Raw genomic sequence first — 14,011 nt, forward strand, 5'->3', positions numbered from 1 at the left:
ACTTGAATCTGCTACAGAGTTGATGTTCCTGGATGTACGTTGGTCCCACAAATTTGACATATTCCCCATGGTTATGGAAATTTAATAACTTGATGCAAGGTTGACGGAATGATATCCATCTCGTGGATCCATGGTCTCCCAAGGATCATATTGTAAGCCATCTCCATATCTACTACCTGAAATTTTGTATCTTTGACAACTCCTTCTGCGAATGTAGTAAGTATTACCTCTCCTTTTGTTACGACACTGGAATTGTCGAATCCAGATAGAGTATGCGCCTTTGGTATTAATTTATCTTCAGCTTGCATCTCACGTAATACTCTTAACAGAATAATGTTCACGTAATTACCTGGATCAATCAAAACTTGTTTTACATTAGTATCATGTACAAGTAGAGATATTACCAGTGCATCGTTATGAGGAGATAATATGCCATCCGTATCTGCATCATCAAACGTAATGCTTTCTTCCTCTAAGCCATGTCGCACCCGTTTCTCTTGGGTAATTGTGACTTTGGAAATTTTATTGGCTGCTGTGTACGTCACACCATTGATGTCTTCACCTCCACTTATAAAGTTGACGGTCCTTTTGGGAGAAGGTGGTTTAAGGGGCTCCTGCCTATTCTTCATGTATGTTTGCTTACCTTTATCACTGAATAACTCGGTGAGATAACCCTGTTTTAATAAATGATCAACTTCACTTTATAAAAACCTACAGTCTGCCATTTTATGCCCGTGATCGTTATGAAATTCGCACCAATGATTAGGATTGTGCCTGTTTGGATTCACTCTCATCTCTTTTGGCCATTTCACCTTGTCACCTATGCTTCTCAAAACAGCTACGAGTTCGGAAGTGCTCACATTGAATTTATAACCGCGAATCCTTGCCTTCAAGTTTCTATCATCATCTCATGACTCACGCATGTTTTGATCATTCCCAGATCTTGATGACGAGCCCGACTCTCTATTCCTCGACCTGCGATCGTACCTTTGATTGTCCTATTTTGACCGTGAGTCTTTTCCCGTGGTCCCATGTATGGTTCATACCTGTTTTTACCGGACCTTTTTTCGATTTTCGCCCGTCTTGAACTTACCTTTTCTTCTTTTTGAGACCGTGAGATAATATCTTCCTCTATCCTCAGCTTCGTGCTATACCTGTTGTAAATATCATTCCATGTTGTAGCTGGGAATTCACTAAAACTTTCCTTGAGTCTCCTCGTAGCTTTTGAGCTTTTTTCATTCAAATTACTTGTGAAGGCTATAGCTGCCCAATTGTCAGGTACACACGATAATGTCATTTTTTCACGTTGGAATCTGTCCACGAACTCTCTAAGCAATTCTGAGTCCCCTTGCTTGATTTTTGAAAATATCTTCCATTATTTTTTCGACTTTTTGAGCTCCCAAGTGTGCTTTGATTAAAGAATCTACAAGCTCAGCAAAAGAATTTATAGAATTTTTGGTAAAAGAGAATACCATGTTAATGCACCCTTAGTGAGTGTTTCACCAAATTTCTTGACCAATACTGATTCGATCTCCCATTTGGTCAAGTCGTTGCCTTTTACGCCTGTTGTGAATGCAGTCACGTGGTCTTGTGGATCAGTTGTTCCATTGTATTTTGGAATATCGGGCATTTTGAATTTTTTTTTGAATTGGAAGGGGAGCAGCACTTGGCTTCCAGGGTTGTTGTGAATATTTATCCCTATCTATCCCTTTGATTACGGGTGGCGCCCCGGCTATTTGCTCTATGCGTTCACTTTGCTCCTTGAGCTGTTTCTGCAATGTTAGTACTAAATTTTGTAAATCAGAATTGACTAAGTTACCTGGTACTCTCTCTTGTGATTCGCTGGGGGTTCCACCACTACCTGAATTAACAAGCCCAGAATGAGGGTTCTCCAAAGTGTTGTTATTTGGAGTGGGTGTTGGTGGTGCAGCTGGTAACAGGCTAGCAAAAGCCTCAAGAGCTTTATTGACCTGTTCAACAGTTAGTTTTTGCAAAGCTTCATCGATAGCTTCAACATTTTCAAATTCAACATTTTCATTTGTATGAGATCCATCAGGAGTGCCTTCTTGAGACCGCAGAGGAGAGCTTTGTGGAGAAGGGACTGGGATGTGATTATCCTGTAGATTTCCCTGAAGTTGTTGGTTTCCTTGAATGTTGTCATTATTGTTCGACATGGTTGATGCAACAAGGAAAGTTAAACTAAAAAAGAATAGATTATCAGATTCTTGGTAACAGAACCAATTTGTTTAACCAAAAAGTGGAATTTCGGTCAAAGCTTTAATTTAGAAGAACTCAGGTTACTGATAATCAAAAAATGTATAAGAGAAAGTAATTTGGCTAGCAATAAGATAATTAGAAGAAGATAAAGTAAACCAATATATTCAGATAGTCTTTCGTGTCTTTACAATTGACCTGTTCTTTCCCTTTTATAGCTATCTTGGAAATATGCATTTTGCCTTTGTCATAATAAGGCCATTATAGACAATTAAAGACATTAAATGCTACATTACATAATCATCGTATTTTAATATAGATTCTCTAATGTTTTTAGTATTTAATGCTCATTAAATACTGTATCTGTACTCTCTTATGCTGTCAGATTCATTCTCCTTAATTCTTGGACTTAAATAGGTACGGGCGTTGAATCTTTTGAGTATTCGCTCGTACCTCTTCTTATGCCTCTGATCGTATCTTTTGCAACTCGTGCCTCTTTGCCAATCATAACTCTTTGACCAGTCTACGTGTCATGACACGTCATCTTCCAATCACTTTAATATGTAAACTCAATTTTTCCCAATACAAACACTATTAGGTTCATGCATACATTGGGTGTTATTATGATTGACAACGGTTTTATCTAAATGTATTGGGAAAAATTGTATTTAAATATAAAGGTGACGTGTCGAGATACGTAGACTGGTCAAATGGTAAAAGAATTACAACTATCCAAGAGGCACGAGTTGCAACAAATACGAACAAATGGCAGAGGAAGAGGCATGTGCAGTTATTCAAATAACTCAGCGCCCGTACCTATCTAAGTCATTTATGTCCGAGAATCAAAAGGAATGAATCTGACAATAGAAAAGAGTGCAGATACGGCATTTAATAGGCATTAAATGTGGAATACATTAGAGAATTTGTATTGAATGTAATGATTATGTAACATAGCATTCAATGTCTTTAATTACTCATAATAGCCTCATTATGATTTGGGCAAAACGTATATCTCCAAGATATCTATAAAAGGGAGATATTTGATCAATTGTAAGGACACGAAACACTATTGGAATAAACTTTGGTTTACTTGTTTTTCTCTTGATTACTCTCTTGCTACCTAAATTACTTCCTTTTATACTTTTTTTTGATTATCAGTAACCCCTGTTCTTCTAAATTCTAGCTTTGACTAAAATTTTATTTTTTGGTTAAACAAATTGGTTCCGTTACCGGGAAACTGATAATCTATTTTCTTTTCACTTAACTTTCCTTGTTGCATCAATTATGTCGAACAACAATGACAACATTCAAGGAAACTAAGAGAACCAACAAAATCAGGGAGATCCACAGAATATTAACACTCAAGTTCCTACTCCTCGAGACTCTCCACGACAATCTCGTGAGGGTACTCCTGATGGGTCTCAAATAAATGAGCATGCTCAATTTGGAAATGCTGAAGTTGTTGATGAAGCTTTGCAGAAATTAATTGCTGCTGAGGTCAACAAAGTTGTTGAGGCACTTGTTAACCAGTTACCTGTTGCAACACCCACACCTACTCCAAGTAATAACACTTTGGAAAACCCTCATTCCGGGCTAGTTAACTCAGGCAGCGGTGGAACTCATAGAGATTCACAGGAGAGAGGACCAGGTAATGTAATTAACTCTGATTTACAAAATTTAGTACTAACCTTGCAAAAACATCTCAAGGAGCAAAGTGAGCGCATAGAGCAGATAGCCGGGGTGCCGCCCATAATCAAAAGGGTAAATATGGATATTCGCAACAACCATGGAAGCCAAGTACTGCTCCACTCCCAATTCCAAAAAAGTTCAAAATGCCTGATATTCCAAAATATGATGGAACAACAGACACGCGATATCACGTGACTACATTCACAACGGGCGTAAAAGGCAATGATTTGACTAAGCAGGAGATTGAATTAGTATTAGTCAAAAGATTTGGTGAAACGCTCACCAAAAGAGTGCTAACATGGTATTCTCTTTTACCTGAAAATTCTATAAATTCTTTTGCTGAGCTTGCAGATTCTTTCATCAAAGCACACTCGGGAGCTCAAAAAGTAGAGAAAAGAATGGAGGATATTTTCAAAATCAAGCAAGGGGACTCAGAACTGCTTAGAGAATTCGTGGACAGATTTCAACGTGAAAGAATGACATTGTCACGTTTACCTGACAACTAGGCAGCTATAGCTTTCACAAGTAATTTGAATAAAAAAATCTTGGAAGCTACGAGGAGACTCAAGGAAATCCTTCGAGAATTCCCAGTTACAACATGGAATGATGCTTATAACAGGTATAGCACGAAGCTGAGGATTGAGGAAGATACTGTTCCATGATTTCAAAAAGAAGAAAAGGTAAGTTCGAGACGTGCAAAGACTGAAAAAAGATCTGGTAAAAATAGGTACGAGCCTTATACGGGACCTGCGGGAAAGGACTCACGGTCAAAGCAAGATAATCAAAGGTACGATGACAGATCAAGAAACAGAGAATCAGGTTCTTCATCAAGATTCAGGAACGAGCGAAACAACTATGAGTCACGAGATGATGATAGAAATTTAAAAGTCAGATTCGGTGGTTACAACTTCAACGTCAGCACCTCTGATCTCGTAGCTATTTTGAGAAGCATGGGAGATAAGGTTTGATGGCCAAAGTAAATGAGATCGAATCCAAACAGGCGCAACCCTGACCATTGGTGCGAGTTTCATAATGACTATGGACATAAAACAACAGATTGCAGATTTTTACAAAGTGAAGATGATCATTTATTAAAACAAGGATATCTTACTGAGTTGTTTAGTGAGAAAGGCAAGCTAGCTTACATGAAGAACAGGCAAGAGCCTCCAAAACCACCTTTTCCCAAAAGAACTGTCAACGTTATAAGTGGGGGTGAAGACGTCAATGGTATATCATATACTGCAGCTAACAAAATTTCCAAAGTAACAATTACCCAAGGGAAACGTGTGCGGCATGTTTTAGAGGAAGACAACATTACATTCAATGACGCAGATGCAGATGGCGTATTAACCCCTTATAACGACACACTGGTAATATCTTTAATTGTACATGATACTAATATGAAACGAGTTTTGATTGATACAGGTAGTTCCGTGAACATTATTTTGCTAAGAGTATTACGTGAGATACAAGCTAAAGATAAAGTGATACCAAAGGCGCATACTCTATCTGGATTTGATAATTCTAGTATCCTCACGAAATGAGAGGCAACACTCACCACATTCGCTGAAGGAGTAGTCAAAGATAAAAGTTCCAAGTGGTAGATATGGAGATGGCTTACAACATGATTTTTGGGAAACCATGGATCCACGAAATAGATACTGTTCCTTCAACCTTGCATCAAGTTATTAAATTTCCATCGCCATGGGGAATCTGTCAAATTTGTGGAGATCACCATACAACCAGGACTATCAACTCTGTTGCAGATACAAGCACGAGAAATGAAGGTAAATAGCAATCATAGAAGGCAGTTGAGGACACCACAACACAAACCTCAACTGAACAAGGGCAAACAGATGTAGATTCAAGGCCTGATACCATTCAAGAACTAGAAGAGAATGAAAATATCATAACAACAATAGAGGAATTAGAGCCTGTCGTGTTATTTGCTCAATGGCCTGATAAAAAAGTCTATGTTGGAGCCAATATTAGCCAAGGTATGAGAGGTAAGTTAATTGAATTTTTGAAAACTAACGTGGACCGCTTTGCTTGGTCCCACTCTGACATGACCGGAATACCACCGGAGGTGATGACTCATAAACTAAATGAAGATCCATCATACCCTCCTGTCAAGCAAAAGAAAAGAAAGCAAGGAACTTTCAAGAATCAGGTGATTCAAGAAGAAGTCCAAAAATTGCTAAAAATTAGTTCCATTCGTAAGGTAAAGTATCCTAACTGGTTAGCTAACACTGTTGTAGTTCCAAAGAAGAATGGTAAGTAGCGGGTTTGTGTAGATTACACAGATCTTAATAAAGCCTGCCCTAAAGATTCTTTTCCACTACCACACATAGATCAATTGATTGATGCAACTACAGGTCACGAACTATTAAGTTTTTTAGATGCATATTCAGGTTATAATCAGATTAAAATGGATCCGGGAGATGAAGAAAAACTTCATTCATAACAGACAGGGGGACTTACTGTTATAAAGTAATGCCCTTTGTTCTAAAATATGCAGGTGCAACGTATCAGAGGTTAGTTACCAAAATGTTTCAAGAGCATTTAGGAAAGACTATGAAGGTATATATAGATGATATGCTTGTTAAAACTCAGTATTCAAAAGATCACATATCACATTTATCTGACACATTTTCAATTTTGCGCAAATTTAATATGAAGTTAAATTCCGAAAAATGTACATTTGGCATTGCATCAGGTAAGTTTTTGGGTTTTCTTGTTTCTAACTGTGGTATTGAAGTGAATCCTGCACAGATTAAGGCCATTGAAGAAATCCCTGATATACTTTCAAACAAGAAAGAAGTTCAAAGATTAACAGGGAGAATTGCAGCCTTGGAAAGATTCATTTCTAAATCATCAGAGAAGTGTTTTAAATTCTTCCCAGCCCTTAAGAAGCAGGATCATTTTGAATGGAATGAGGAATGTCAACAGGCACTCAGGAATTTGAAAACGTACTTATCAAATCCACCTTTACTGGGAAAAGCAAAGGTTGGGGAAAAACTACTCAGTTATCTTGCTGTTTCAGAAGTTGCGGTAAGCGCTGTTTTTGGTCCGAGAAGAACAAGGTAAACAATCCCCTATCTATTATGTTAGTAAATCTTTATTAGATGCGGAAACGTAGTATCCTCAGTTAGAAAAACTTGCACTTGCATTAATCATGGCATCTAGAAAGTTAAGACCTTACTTTCAGTGTCATCCTATCGCTGTAGTAACTGCCTACCCTTTACGTAATATATTACATAAGCATGAGTTATCAGGTAGGTTAGCTAAGTGGGCAATAGAGTTAAGTGAATACGAAATCATATACCAACCTAGAACTGCTATAAAATCACAAGTGTTAGCTGATTTCGTGGCTGATTTTAGCCAGAGGATGCAATTAGAAGCAAAAAAGAATTACAGGTATTCAATGGAGCTAACCTGAGAACTTGGACTTTATTCACTGATGGCTCATCTAATGTAAAAGGTGCAGGTTTAGGGATTGTCTTGGTACCACCTACGGGTGAAACCATTCGACAAGCTATTAAATGTCACTCCATAACTAACAATGAAGCGGAGTATGAGGCTGTGATTGCAGGTCTAGAATTGGCACGAGAGCTTGGCATAAATCAGACTATAATCAAGAGTGATTCGCAACTCGTGGTTAATCAAATGCTGGGGACATATACAGCTAGGGAAGCAAGGATGCAACAATACTTAGAAAAGGTACGGGAATTGATAAAGCAATTTCAAACCTGGAAAGTTATACAAATACCAAGGGATGAAAATGTTGAAGCGGACGCCCTAGCTAATCTCGAATTTGTAGCTGATGTGGCAAGCGATGCAAATGCCTCAGTTATACATTTATTTCATTCAGTTCTCGATCCTGATAAGAATGAGGTAAATTTTAATAATTTAACTTGGGATTGGAGGAACGAGATTGTTGCTTTTTTGCAACATGGTACCGTCCTTGATGATAAGAAAAAAGCTCATGCACTTCGAAAGAAGGCTAATCGGTATTGCTTAAAGCAAGGCAATTTATATCGTAAAATGGTCGGTGGTCCCTTAGCAAGATGCCTCGGACCTTCGTCAACGGAGTATGTAATGAAAGAAATACACGAGGGACATTGCGGGAATCACGCAGGAGGAAGGTCATTGGTAAGAACCTTAATTAGGGAAGGTTATTATTGGCCTAAAATAGAAGAAGAAGCAGAAAGTTTCGTGGTCAAATGTGATAAATGTCAAAGGTATGGTAACAATATGCATAGACCCGCGGAGTTATTACATCCGATCATTGAGCCATGGCCATTTATGAAATGGGGAATGGATATCGTGGGTCCATTACCAGAAGCAAAAGGACAGGTAAAGTTTCTGCTTATACTCACTGATTATTTTACTAAATGGGTGGAGGCAGGAGCATTTAAACAGGTGCGAGAAAAGGAAGTCAAAGATTTTATTTGGCGGAATATCATATGCCGATTCGGTGTACCAAAGGAGATCGTGTGATAATGGCCCTCAATTTATTGGAGCTCAAATCACAGAATTCTTTCAAAGTTGGCAAATTAAAAGGATTACGTCTGCACCTTATCATCCGGTGGGTAATGGGAAAGCAGAATCAACGAACAAGGTTATTATCAATAATTTAAAGAAACGATTAGAGGAATCAAAAGGTAACTGGCCTGAAGTGTTACCTGGAGTTTTATGGGCATATCGCACAACTGCAAAAACAAGTACAGGAGAAACACCATTTTCATTGGTTTATGGAGCTGAGGCTTTAATTCCAGTTGAGATAGGGGAACCAAGTACACGGTTCACACAGGCGACACAAGAATCAAATGACGAGGAGATGCGGGTCAATCTAGATTTACTCGAGGGGAGGAGAAAAACTGCATTAATAAGAATGGCAGCACAAAAGCAAGTCATAGAACGATATTACAACCAAAAAGCACACCTCAGATTCTTCAAAGTGGGGGACTTCGTGCTTAAAAATGTTTTTCAATCTGCAAAGGCAGCTAACGCGAGTAAATTAAGTCCAACATGGGAAGGACCCTATAGAGTTCGTGATATTGCAGGAAAGGGAGCATATGAACTGGAGACAATGGATGACAAGATACTACCTTCACATTGGAATGTTGTTCATTTGAAGAGATACTAATTCTAAGGAATACCCACGATTAGGTATCACCATTTTAAATTTAATTTTTGAATTGTTAAAATTTTACTAACGATTTTAGATGATAGGCAAAAAGCTAACTCGTACTAAATGATGAGTCACGAACTGTAAGGCACATGGAATAACCTAAAATTCCTGGCCTAGGGTTACAATTATTCTAATAGAAATTCAAACGGGTTAAGCAGTATTCATCTATAATCGCACCTCTGAGTCCCGTATGTTTTTCCTTTTTAGGAAAAGGACCAAATGAGAGAAACTATCAAGTGCTCGAGGCTTCATACTTCAACACTCAAATACTTGGGGGACTACATAATATACACAGACATGTGTATAAAGAAGGCAAAGAAGATTGAGGAAAAATCAAACCTAAAAGAGTCAAGTGCAGAGTAAAAGTCACAAAGTCACGAGATGGAGCCACGAGCTAAGGCCAAAGAAAAACCTCACTATAGTTAGGGTAAAGGCTATGTACTAAAACGAGTTATAAGGAAAAACCCCGTGTCTATTATTCTTCTTTTGTAAAAATCTGTTACAAGAAAAACAGTTACGAGAAAGTTATAGATGTAATTCAAATACATGTAAAGTATTATTCAAAACTTGTCAAAGTTATTTCAAAGAAACATGTGTGTTCCTATTTCTTTTATCGTATGATAACACCATTATGAAGTTGAGACGTCTTCTTCATTAAGTGTCGAAATATAAAAGGGCCCTCTTTTATAAAACTCATGTTTAAATTAGTTAGTCATGAGATTAACAGAAGCATTTTTGAAGAACAAAAATGCAAATTATTCTATAAGTCCTTAAAAATAAAGACAAGAATAAAGCAGACAGAAGTTTAATATAATGACATGAAAAGCTTCTTAATACTTAAAAATTGAAGACTAAGTACGAACTTAGTCATAAACCTATGAAATCGTTTATACAAATTGCCCCATAAAATACTTGGAGACTTGCGTTTCCAAAACCAACCCTCAAATGAAGATAAGGGTTTGATTACAATTTTCCAAAATAAAAACAAAATCATTCAAATGATTAAAACTGGTCACTGAGAAGTTTGTGGAACTGAAGCAGGAGCATCAATAACAGCAGGCTCAATTTGGGCAGGTGCATCAACAGATCCGGTTTCAACTTGGTTTGCAGCAACATGCTCGATTGGGATTGAAAGAGTTGGGATACCCGTATCAGCTTCAACATTCACGGGAGAAGGCAAGTCCTAAGTTTGCTGAGCTTTTTCAATGGTTTCATTGATCTTAGCTAACTTCGACTCCAGGTTGAAGTTTTCTTCGCCAACTTCAATTAGGGTATCACGACGTGAATTCAAAAATGCCCAACTTACCTCAACAACAGATTTTTCTTCAAGGATCTCATAATCCTTTTCCCAATCAGTAATCTCATTCTTTAGCTCTTCATTTTCAGCCAAGGCGGAGTTATAAGAAGCTTGAAGAGAGGCATGGGAGCTCTCTAAAGCACGCACCTTATCAGTAGAGACTCGAAGGTCTTCTTGTGCTTGAGTTAAGCTTTGTACGAGCTCCCCAGCGTAAACTTCTTTTTGACTCAAAAGAGCCTTCAACTCTCTGCTCTCTTCACTGGCCTTAGATAGTTGCTTTGAGAAGGAGGATTCGAGACGTTCTTTTTCTTTTTCTGCTTGGCTTGAGGAAGCTTTTACAACCGCTAACTCTGAAGTTAAATCCCTCACCTGCTGCTCTAAGGTACTCTTGCTGTCTTGTAAATCTTCCATATCAATTTGTGCACTCTCAAATTGTTCCTTCCAATTGATCGCCTCTAACTGAGAATCACATGCTATCTTCTCTGAATCACGTGCTACCTTCTCCAAGAGGGGGATTCTGTTCATCATTTCTGTGCCGATAATATTGGCCTAAAATAAAGGAAGGGAAATAAGAATCCCAAAGATAAAATTTTTTTACAAAGTAAAGAAGGGAGAGAAAGAAAATACCTTCAAAGTGGCATGCACGATATCATCTATTAGAGTCAGGAAACTATTGCTCTCTAGCTTTGCTTTTTCAATTGGGCCAATTAAAGGCTCCAGCCATACATCTGCCTGACCTGACTTCCTAAAAAGGCTGCTATCAGCAGGAAGTTCAATAGTTACCCTCCTCATAGCGGCACTTCTACTTGAAGAGCCCACTTCCGTATGATGAAAGATATGAGGGGGAATTGTCAAAGGGGGAGCGGTAGAAGAAGTGAAAATAGTAGAAGAAGGAACAAAAACAGCTGGGGCTGGTAAGGAAGGAATCACAAGCATAGGAGTTGAAAAAGAAGATAAGGGTATGTCATCTAAAACAGGCCCTAAACTTCCACTACAAAAACCACTGATGAAAAGTAGATCAATAGACTCACGGGTATCATGAGGAGTGATGTCATCGTCAGGAATTATTACTGGGGTTTCAACAGGTTCGATAAGAGAAACAAAAAGACGAGGGGAAACTTCAGCTTCGTCATCAGCGACGATGCGTCTCCTAGCTCGTGGCCTCATCACCAGGGAGCCCCCATCTTCCTCTTCTTTAGAGTATTCCTCTTCAACAACTTTCCTTTTCACAGAAGAAGAACCCAAGACTATTTCTCGGGCTCTTTCTAAAGAGAAACGGGTCCCCGAAAGAGTACGGGTTCCCTAAGAGACACGAGAGGCCGCAACTGCTTCAGCAGTAACTCCTCGAATAGCAAATCCTGATAAAAAGAAGGATGAGAGTTAGAGCAATAAAGAAAAATATATATATGCGTGAAAGATGAAATAAAAACTCTTACCATGAGTCTTTACTTTCCAACTGTAACGGTTAGAAAGTGTTCTTCAAGACCTACCATCTATTAGTGCGGTCTTCAGCAATATATATATATATATATATATATATATATATATATATATATATATATATATATATATATATATATATATGTGTGTGTGTGTGTGTGTGTGTGTGTGTGTGTGTGTGTGTGTGTGTGTGTGTGTGTGTGTGTGTGTGTGTGTGTGTGTCTTTACTTTCCAACCGTAACGGTTAGAAAGTTTTCTCCAAGACCTACCATCTATTGGTGCGGTCTTCAACAATTTATCTACCCAACCACAAAAATTGGAAATATCCTCCACAGCTCCCATGGTTGCTAAAAAAAAGAAGGCAAAATTAGAGAAATTGATAAACTTGAAGAAAAAAGGCACGAGAAGGATAAAAGACTTACGTGCAAAATTCTACTTCTCAGGGAAGGGAACGTTATCCTCACCCACTAAGCCAACAGTGGGGGCAACAACAAATTGGGCATACCAGCCACGGTCCTTGTCATCTTCAGGGCTCACCAAAACCTTCTTACTCCTGGCCACTAGGGTAAAAACGCCATTACGGAAAAGCCTAGGGGAGTAAAGATGAATCAGGTGAGGGAAAGTAAAGGAAATGTCAGCCATATTGGTTAAATGCGTCAAACAGGCAACAACCCTCCATATGATTGGGCCAATTTGACCTAAACAGACATTAAAGAAATGACAAAATTCAAGAATGACTGGGTCAATAGCTGGTTTGAACCCTAAAGTGAAAGGGTATGTATAAACAAAAGAGAACCCAATCAAGTAAGAAGTAATTCTCTGATTGGGATTAGGGATAATAATGGAAAAATCATTACTCCAATGGCAGTCTTTGCGAACTACAGGAGTCAAAACTTCTGTAATTTGAGTGGGGTAAGCATCAATACGATCTAAAGCGGAAACCTGGTTTCTAAGAGATTCTCTATCATGGTAAAAAGATAGTTCTGTAGGGACTATCTCCTATACTAAAGGCTCACGTAATGGTTCAGAAGGTTATTTACCCCTAGAAGAAGATTTATGAGAAAGGGAACCTCTGGTTCTAGAAGAAGGACCAGAACTAGGAGAAGGTATAGACGAACCACCACCACGAGTAGACCCTAAGCTACGAAGCCTACCTCCCCTTCTATGCCTAATGGGGGCATTGGGAAGGTATCAACAATGGGAACTCTCCTAGGGTTAGGTTTGGTGAAGACATGACGAAGAAGAATAATGTGAGGAAGAAGTGAACTGAGATTTGAGGAATTAAGTGTTCAATAAGCTTTATGTGGTAAAAGACAAGGAAAAAAGTTATATTTATATTAATAAGCAACCGTCAAAGGTATGACGACCCAAAGGGTCATCACCGTAATTCTTCCTTGTTCCGTGCTTCCGAGGCCTTGAAAACCTCGCTATTAGTTGCCTTGATTTGCGTGCGTAGTCCGAGCGCGTAGCCGAAAAGCTTTTATGTTGAAATATGCGAATTATGTGAAAAATTTGATGAATTTTGATATTAGTATGCATAATATTGACTTCGGTCAACATTTTGGGTAAACGGACCCGGACCTGTGATTCGACGGTCTCGGAGGGTCCGTAGAAAAATATGGGACTTGGGAGTGTGCCCGGAATCAAATTCCGAGGTCCCAAGCCCGAGAAATGAATTTTTGTGTGAAATTGTTTTCTGAAATTAATTAAGGAAAATGAAGAAGAAAATTGATTAGAAAACTGTGGTATCGGTCTCGTATTTTGGTTCCAACGCCCGGTACGAGTCTTAAATATGTTTTAAGAACTATCTGTAAAGTTTGGCTAAAAACGGACGTCATATGATGTGTTTCGGACATAAAATGGGGAATTTGAGCTTTATGAAAGTTGAAAGAAAATCATGTGTTTCGAGGCTTAATCCTATGTATATGATGTCGTTTTGGCGATTTGATCGCACGAGTAAGTCCATAAGGTGTTTTCGAGATCATATGAATGTTTGGTTTGGAGCCCCGAGGGCTCGGGAGGTCTTAGACATTAAAAATGCAGGTTCAGATATTGCAGGCCCTAGTGCGGCCGCGGCCATTTCCGCGCTGGCAGCCACGCGGCCGCGGTGCTTTTCTGTGCGGTCCACGTGGTGGGGTTCAGAGGGTCGGTAGCCAGGTCGACCAGCGCGACCTCGC

This window comes from Nicotiana tabacum, chromosome 6 (assembly GCF_000715075.1).
Source record: "Nicotiana tabacum cultivar K326 chromosome 6, ASM71507v2, whole genome shotgun sequence".
Lineage (NCBI taxonomy): Eukaryota > Viridiplantae > Streptophyta > Magnoliopsida > Solanales > Solanaceae > Nicotiana > Nicotiana tabacum.